We start from the raw sequence: 9,654 nt of genomic DNA, 5'->3' as shown, positions 1-9,654 counted from the left end.
GTAGAGTGTCGGGAAGTCACAGCTCACAGAAACCTCAAACTTCTGCCTCAGCCTCCCACGTAGCTGGGACTACAGGCTCCTGCCACAACGCCCAGCTACTTTTGGTTGCCATTGTCATTGTTGTTTAGGTGTCTTGGGCCAGGTTCAAACCTGGCTGCCTTGGTGTATGTGGCTGGCGCCCTACCCACTGAGCTACAGGTGCCACCCTCTATTGATGATTTTTGCCTGAATCAACAATAATTGACTTTGCAAATATCTTAATGTTATTAGTTGATAAGTTAATGTTTGCAAAATGGTGTTTTTTTTAATTCCACCATTCCTTCTACATTTATTACTTGGCAATTTACTGTAAGGAATCCTTCCACTCATATTCACTTATTTATTTATAGCAATTTAGACTCATAGATTCCTGTTTTATTCAATGGGTTGTAATCCTTTACTACCATTATTTACTTGGATGTTCATTCACACTGTTTCAGAGATGACTCCCGGGAGCTCTTCAAGCTGGCCCTGTGTCCTTGTCACATGCTGCATCCTTCTTTGGGCACTTCCTTACTTTCTGACATACCAAGATGCTCCAGGCCTATACTGGACATTTTCCACCCCAGCCCTGGAATCAGCCATTCTCCAAGGAGCTCCGGTTCTGTTTAGTGGGGAATGGTACTCAGAAACCAAAATCTGAATAAGTAGGCTCATTGCTGCGGTGGTTTTGTTATTTCCAGGCCATTTCATTGTACAGAGCTAGGACACTTGTGGATGGATATGAACTATTTGTGTATGTAGATGTATGTGTGTGTACACGTATGTGTCTCCCATGTTCCAGTTCCAACCCAATTCCATGGGATTATTCCTAACTTTCCTCCATTGAGTATTTATGAATTCATGCATTTACTTGATTCTACAATGCACAGAACATTGCTATATCCGTACCACCATGAAAACACACTCTCTATGTAGAGTTATTTGTTTGCTCTCTTTTTGCCATTATACTGAGGATATATAGTCAAAGTACTGTGTTCAAAAGTTGCTTGGGTTATTTTTTTCCTCCTTTAGGTATGGTTGTATTATTCATTGGATATACCTATTAGGTTTTATTTTTTTCTGTTTATAATCCATTTTGAGGTTTCTCCCCCCTCCTTGTTGATTTAAAGGATCCTGCACCCTCAATCACTTAACCACTGTTATAATCCTTGTTAAGAGTCAGCATATGTAGTATGAGCTTTTGGACATGTTTTCATGTTTTTTCCTAGTCCTACATCACCATATATTTTCATCCTGATTTGTATTTTGGGTCACTTTCCTAACCATCCTTTCCAAGCTTAGCTGCTACAAACCCACTTCCTTGGTTCAACCCTGAGTCATCCTCCCCCACTTCCTGGCCTTTTCCCACACTGTTCCTTCACTCAGACATCACTAGTCTATTCTCTTAGGTGCCAAACCCTTCAATGCCCAGCCCAAATTTCACCTCCTCCAAGATGCTTTCAGAAACCGTGCGGAGAACCAGACCCCATCCCGAGATGGTTAGGATCACGAGCTGGGCCCAAGGAGGCTCGGGGAGCCCCTGTGAATAAAAGCAAGCAGCCCTGGTCATCTCCAGGCCACAGTGTCGCACGTGAATGGCTCCTGTGATCGTGGCTGTTATGCTCTGCCTTGGCTGCTTTGAGGGGTGACCTAGAGGCAGGACATTCTTGTGACTCTTGCACACTGAGCCAAGTCTCCCTGCTATATGAATGCAACCTGAGTGGGCCCACCACAGAGTCTAGAGCAATCCCCTATGTTTCCCTGTGAAAAGTGCATCCCAGAGAGTGAGAAGCAGTGGACTCGGGCTTGCAGAGAATCTGAAGGCTGAGATCTGGGGCAGAACCCCTCTCATACCCATGCGCACACACCCAGAAGTCCAAAGACCTGTGCTATCAGCAGCCCTATACAGCCCCCCACCCAGGATATGCGCCCTATTCTCCCTTCTACTGGACCCAACAGGGGAATTCAATCCACAAAAGGGAAATGTAAAGGTGGATGTCAAATATCATCTCCCCATAGTTTAAAGAATAGCCCCATCACAGGAGTCCAGCAAAGCCCTCTTGTTTCTTGGCCCCCACCTTTATTCCCAGGACTTTGGACAAGTTTTGAGGATTCACATCCTTCCTTTCCTTGGGCTTTAAAGCCTGCAGGCTCTTGAGCTGCTGACCGCCATCAGGGGCCTGTGAGGGGTAAGCCGGATTTGAGTGCTTAATGTCTCGACTCTGAGTGATCCTTCCTGGTCTACTTGCAACTCCCACTCCCCAGCCACCAGTCCCCCCCAAACACACGCCTTCCTGGACCCACAGCCCACAGGATGGATCTGTGACCTCCCTGTCAGGTCACCCTGGCCTGACACTGTTTCATAGACCAGCAGGTGCTGGTGAGTCCTGATGGATGCAGTTTGGCACTCAGGGCAGTCTGTTTCCACTCGGGGACAGTGAGTGCAAATTTAGCTCTTGTTACCCAGACACATGTCCCTTGGCATGCACTTCTAATGAGGCAGCACATACACATACACACACAAGCTGTTAAACCACGGACACGCTACAGCTTTCCAATGAGAGGAGGTTTCAAGGCTGTATTTTTATAAGGAAGAAATGACATAAGTGTCCCTCTTTGTTATTTAAATTTCATGAAAATCAACCATAGATGGTGTGTAATTGAGCACAGAATAGGGCCCAGAATATATTCTGAAATAACGGGAGCCCTTTTATCAGGTTATATATGAACAAAAAAGTCAAAGAAAAGCAAAATCTCCATGCAAAATAATGAACTGTTTTGAAGGAAATAAGAAAAGAAAAAGGGAGCCAACCGTGGTTAGGAGAGTTTGCAAAGGGCTAGTGTTTGAGAAACCACTGAGTTTAGATGCAGTCATCACTGGGTGACTGGGGCTGAGAATCAGGCCATGCTCAGTGTTTTCACCAGAACTAGGGTCAGGGGAACGAAACTTCAGGAGCCTACTGAGGTGGGCCAGGTCCAGTGTAATGCCAGAAGGGCTGCAGGTCCTAAAAGGATGCTTCCTCCAGACCCTCCTCCCCACCCTACCCTCTGCACTGTGTGCCCTGTGGTCCCCAGAGGCCACGAGCTTGGGCAGTCAGGCATCCAGGCCTGAGTCAGGATAGAGAGGTGGGGGCCGCGCTCAGAAGCTGGCCTGACTCAGGCAGGAGTGTCACGGGATTCTCTGCACTTGTATTTCCACGCAGGAACCACAAAGAGGCCCCTCTCCAATACCAGCAAAGGCGAGGCCTGACTGCTCTCCACTTCATGGAGGCACTCCGTGCGCCAACAGCACAGCTGCTCTTGATGACACCTGTCTCAGGCATGAGATTTGCCTGTTGCATCTGCCCACCAAGGAAAATACTGTCTCTGAAAGTATTGTTGTGAGGATAATGCAGGCTACTGTACTCAAAAGGTGCCAGCCCCCTGAGGGGTACTGAATGCAGGACAGCGCTTCCCTCTCTCCCGCACCCCACACGCACACTGGTGGCCTTTCGCCCCCCTCCCCAAAGGCTGATGGCAGCTGCCACTCCTAGCAGAGGCCAGAGGCATCCCTGAATTCTGGCTACGCTGTACATCCTCCGACAGGACCCAGCAACTCCAGAGGAGCTGAGCGCCATCATCAGATTCTGCAGAAAGGTGGGAATGGGAAAGAAAAGGCTCCCAGGAAATGTTCCTATTGCTGCCGTAATCTGCTTTGGCCTGCTTCCCATGGCCCACCCCTACTCTCATTCATTTCCTGAGCAATACCTGTGTCCTGGCTGGTGCCTGGTCCCAAACGCCCGCCTGAGCACAGCCCTGTGCGAACATTAACTGAGGTCTTCTTCCCAGGTGCTGCAAAGCCACGCAGTCCCTTGCCCTCCCCAACCCAAGCCCTTGTCTCAGGTGCCAGGCGCGTCACCGAGTTGCACTGGCCAGCCACCTTCATCTTCCCCGTTAGACCATGATTGCTGAACACTCAGCACACAGTACAGGCTCTGGTCATCAGCAGGTGCTCCACCAGTGTGGGTCAAGTGAGGCTCTTGCCAGAAAGGCAGGGACCGGGACCGGCTAGTGGACTGCGGATTCAGAGCGCAGAGCGCGGCTGCGCCGCGTGGCGCAGAGAGCGGGGTCAGAGCGCCACCTACGGGCAGTGAGGCAGACCGCAGTGACGACCCAGCCTGGCTGCGGCAAGTGAAGGCCACCTGCTGTTGGAGACGCTGCTCCGGAGTGGGCGCTCCAACCACCCTGCACAGGGCCCCACGGTCACCAGCCACGTTGGCCGCCTCATTGGAAAAGACAGGTGGGTGGGCCTGGGAGTGAGAAGCAAGTCCTGAATTATGCTAAGAATACCTAGGAAGAGGCTTGTTAGCACCAGCTTTTCAGGGCAGGGGATTTCTGGGAAATCCTCCTCAGGAAGCTTTGGCCAGGATTTGATAACTGCAGTTCCTACAGAGCTGAGGCAATGGCCTGCTCCCTGGGGGACCAGCAGGCTCTAGGGTTAGACAGTCCCAGTGGGAATTCCAACTCCGGCACTCACTCACTGGCTGTGTGGCTGAGGACAAGGTGCTTCCCTACTCTTTGCCTTAGCTTCCCCATCTGTAAAGCAAACCCAATGAGGATAGTTCTATGAGGATAAAAAAATCTCTAACCCTGATGCTCAGGCTTCCCGTTAGTGCCCAAAGAGCAGTACAGCTACGGCATCCAGCCTCCTTGGTCACAGGAAGGCCGGCCTTTACCCAGAATCCCCCCCCTCGCCCCCCCCCCCCCCAGTATTTCAGGGCATCTATAGGTTGGGCTCGTCCACCTCTCAAATCCCGGCTGCGTCTGCTTTCTCATTTCTCTTCCTGACTCAAGCTCCCCCCTCTCTTTTACGCAGGTGACCTCCTCACCTCCCACGTGGTTAGGACTGCTCCCCCCAAACCCCAAAGCACAAGTAAGAACAGACATGATTAAAAGAATAGCAGGAGGGAACACCAGAGCACGAGAGAAAATCCCAATTAGCTCCCAGGTGTCACCAAGCTCAAAGTCCTAAAGCCAACACCTCCAGGGTGCCTGGCTACCACCTCCTCCACAAGGGATAGCCCCAGCTATATCACTCCTCCTCCAATTCCAAGAGGCCCCGGATTCCTCACATCCTGAGGAGATGCCCCTTCTTTTGTATTTCTGCAAGCAGACTGGCAAGGGACAGCTTTCTGCCCCAAGTGAAGGCAACCTTTGCTGTGATTCTACAAAAGGAAACTCGACAGTGTTTTTCTTTTGTTGCCTGGAACCTCCCCATCCCTGGAGAACATCTTGGCTTTTTCTATGTAAAATCGAATGCCCTGTTAGTTATTTTTTCCCTTTTTCAAAAAACAAAGGAACAGCCTCCTCTCAAAGATGCCACCTACAGAAACTAAAAATCAAATGACAACAGTTCACACCAATTTCAATTTCGTATTTCCTAGTCCAAGACCCTGCTGTGAGCCACTTGGCCTGTTTTATCCCTTTAGCTGCTCACAACAACACTGTCAGGGAGTCACCGTTTTGTCTCCATTTTATAGAAAAGGAAAAGAAGCCTAAGGAAGTCATGGGATGCACCCCTCACTCCCCAAGTTCACATAGCTAAGCATCTGAATCCAGATTCAAAACCAGGCAGTCTGATTTCTTAAAACGTCAAGTAGTCAGCATCACTTGAAGGTGAAAGCATGGGATCTGAAGTCCCACCCTTCCCCACTCAATTCTAGCCATCTGAAATTTCAAAAATGCTGCAGTCTCATCTGGAGCACTCTGCTACCAGGGCGAGTGCTCCCTAGTATGACTGGGACATGGGAGGCGCCCGCCTATGCATGGGAAGGGCAGCAGGCCTGCCTCTGGGTCACAGGGTGGCCAGAGAGGCAGCCTCTCATGCCATCTCTGCCTGCCCAGGGGGGGACCCCTGAGTAAGGGGTATCTGTTGGCCTTGTCCTATCTTGGGTACAGGCCTCACTGGCTCAGGTCCCTCTAAGTAACTACTTGACTGCTCCCTGCTGTCTTGGAATATAATGCAAACTTCTCCCAGGGCCTGCAGGGCCCTGCCAGGACTGTCTGTCTCCACCTGGTTTTCAGCCCTCTCTGTGACTGCTCTCCCTCCTGTTTGCAGGCATCCCTGATGAGCCAAGATTGGTGCTCTGGGGCTGTGCACGGGGTCTCTCAGCTTCCTGCCTCCTTCATTCAGCCTCTGATGCACCAGGACTCCCTAGAGGAGTTCCCACCACGTGACTGTCCCCCACTCCAGCCTCCCACCTATCACTCCCGTTTGTTTCCTCCCTTCCTTCCCTGACACTCTCTAGAATGCAAGCTCCCTGAAGGAAGTCTTCTGAGTTGTGACAGGCTCAAAAATGGCCTCAAAGACCTACTGTACTCGTTTCCTAATCCTGGAACCTGTGAATATCACTTCATATAGCAAAAGATGTGATCAAATGAAGGATCTTGAGGTGGGGAGATGATCCTGGACTATCTTAGTGGACCCCAAATACAATCACAGCATCCTTATGTGAGGAAGGCAGAGGGAGGTCTCCCATGTCCAGGGAGAAGGCCACAGGAGGAGGACCTTCCGACCAGGGGGCCCTCAGCACTCCAGTCCTTTTTTTTTTTTTTTTTTTTGTGACAGAGTCTCATTGTGTTGCCCTTGGTAGAAAGCCGTGGTGTCACAGCTCACAAGAACCTCTAACTCTTGGGCTTAAGCAATTCTCTTGCCTCAGCCTCCCAAGTAGTGGGGACTACAAGCGCCCGCCACAATGCCCAGCTATTTTTTAGTTGTAGTTGTCATTGTTGTTTGGCAGGCCCAGGCTGGGTTCGAACCTGCCAGCTCTGTGGCTGGTGCCCTAGCCGCTGAGCTACGAGTGCCGAGCCACTCCAGTCTGTCTTGGTGAGCTGTGGAACTAGCTGAGACTGGGGTGGCTGAAAGTCAGGACAGCTTTCCCTGCAGGCTCCATGGGGGAATCAGATTCCCCTGAGTTAAAACACCACGACTAATTCAGATGCAAATACAGCTGCAGGTTTGCAATGAACACTTTGAACAAATAATAGAGTTATGACATTAGTCATTTCAACAATGACAGCAAGTACCAGTATTGAATGAAAGTTGTGTTCCTGATTTTTTTTTTTTTTTTTTTTGGTGGTTTTTGGCCAGGGCTGGGTTTGAACCTGCCACCTCTGGCATATGGGACCAGCGCTCTACCCCTTTGAGCCACAGGCGCCACCCCATGTTCTTGATTTTCTTGAATGCTTATGTTAGAGAAAAAAGACAACTCAGTTCCTATCTTAAAAACCATCCAGGCTGGGCATGGTGGCTCAGAGTGCCTATAATTCGAGCACTCTGGGAGGCTGAGGCAGGAGGATCCCTTGAGTTCAGGAGTTTGAGACGAACCTGAGCAAGAGCAAGACCCTGTCTCTACAGAACATATAAAAATTAGCTGGACAGTGTGGCATGCACCTGTGGTCCTAGCTACTTGGGAGGCTGAGGCAGGAAAATCACTTGAGCCCAGGAGTTGGAGGTGGCAGTGAGCTATGATGATACCACTGTTCTCTAGCCTGGGTGACAGGGCGACACCCTGGATCAAAAAATATATTTAAATTGAATTTTTAAAAAAATCACCAGCCAAGCAGTTTTCAACTAAAGAATGAAAGAAGAAGGAGGGAAGACAGCACCCTTTACATCTCTGAGCAGCTCCCTGCCTGAGCTGAGGTAGGCAGAGTTAATGTCTCTGGAAGGAGCAGGTCCTGGAGAGGTAAGGTGGAAGGCGGTCTGGCCCTGTGGGAGGAGAGACTCTGGAGTCCCAGTGAGCTGACCAAATATGGGGAACGCCCCTCACACACACTGAGCATCCTGTCCTCTAAAAATACAAGCAATTTTGAGCATACAAAAGTTGCCCAACAGTGCCCCCTACCATTTGTAATTATATACCATTTATGTTAGCATAGGACATAGGAGGCTTTTTAAAGTATCTGAGAGCAAGAGAGTAGGGAAAAGCTGGTTCTCCAAGTTATACTACTCAATAACTCGTGTGGGCACGTTGGGGTGGGGGAGTAGAACAGGTGAGAGAGAGGGAAGGCAAAGTGGCATTTATCAAGGCTGGCTCTAGCATTCCAGCCTGTGCCCCCTGTTTCCAGATAGGTCAGATCATAACTTACTCTAATGACATGTGAAGAACTGCTAAGGTGGAGCTGAGAGCCCCCGGGCTTTATTTAAAGGTGTTGGAGCCATTCCGCAGTCTGTGGCAAACCTATCAGCAGGAAGGTTTGCCTGCAAACGATGGCCCTGGGCCTCAACCAGAACTTCCACAGCTCTACAAGCCACATCTTTGCAGTAGATGAGCCCATAGCAAAGTGAGTGTCCATCCCATGCCCTGGCTGGCTGACAGCAGGCAGTTAGACAGGCAGTTAAGCAGACAGCCAAGGCCAACACCAATGACGGGTTCCAAGATAAGTTCCCAACACTTACACGGCAGGGACGGTGGCCACCAAAAAGAAATAGATAATGTCACTCGGTGAACACCCAGGTGACAACTTCACCAGACCCAGTTGGTGATTTATGATTCACGAGGTGATAAAGTCCCAAGGAGCCTCTGGAAAACTACTTGGAAAGAGAGCTCTGTAGACAGGATTTCTCATTTTCTCATCACTTTTCCATTTGAATGATATAGTTCCCTCTTGGGGCCAAGGGAGGAAGAAAATGCTGTTTATATTATGGTAGTGGCCATGTGGAAAATCCATATTTCCCTTGACATTCAACTCATAATGAAGACGCACATTTGTAAAGCATATGTGAAAAATGTCATGCGTGAAGGGCATGAAATATTTGTTGTCATGGCTTGGGCTCGTTTTGTGAAATATCATAGGACAGGGAGAAAAATGTTCAAAGTGAGAAAGCCCTGGGGGAAATGGAGCTCTGGCCTTAAGGACACTTGCCAAAGCCAGACACCAGACAGGGCTCAGAAGAGGAGGGGTGGTTAGCTGTGGATTCACGTTTGCTTGTGAGCTTGTATCAAGACTTTCCAGAAGGATACACAGGACAGCAGGACAGCAATTACCTGCTGAGAGGGGTGACAGAGAGACTTTTTGTTTTCTTTGTTCAAAAACTGTGAACTGTATGAACATATGACCTTTTCAAAATATGACATAAAAATCAAACAAAAAAAGCCTTTCACTATAGGAGTCTGCATCTCAAAGCAGAACTAGAACATTCAAAGAAATACTGTATATTTGATTGGGAAAAAAAAATCTCAAAAATTGAATCTCCTCCCTCTTAGGCATCCCTTTTCCTGGACACAAAGGTTGGTCATCAGCTGCCCCCACTTCCTTGCCCCAGCCAATTCCTGGAGACCTGCTTCTGTGGCTCACAGCCTCTCCCTCAGGGACGTCCTCCCCACCGCTGCCCCAAGGGCATCCTGCTGCTGTCCTTGGCCCCCTGTTTTGTACTCTAAGAACCTGGAGGGCTCACCATGGCCATTCTGAAGAGCCAGCTTGGTGGACATCTTACCTTTAGGTGAGCAGATCTACAGCTGGGGGAGGTCCAAGTGGGAAGTCATCCTTCTTTTTATCATAATAGTTATCTTTTCTTTTATGACAAACCCATATTCTGTAGCTAAGCACATGGCAGCCCAGCCATCCTCGAAGCTAGGTCTAATTGCTGGC

Source organism: Nycticebus coucang, chromosome 17 (assembly GCF_027406575.1).
Source record: "Nycticebus coucang isolate mNycCou1 chromosome 17, mNycCou1.pri, whole genome shotgun sequence".
Classification (NCBI taxonomy): domain Eukaryota; kingdom Metazoa; phylum Chordata; class Mammalia; order Primates; family Lorisidae; genus Nycticebus; species Nycticebus coucang.
The sequence above is the reverse complement of the archived record's forward strand: the minus strand, read 5'-3'. Positions refer to the sequence as shown.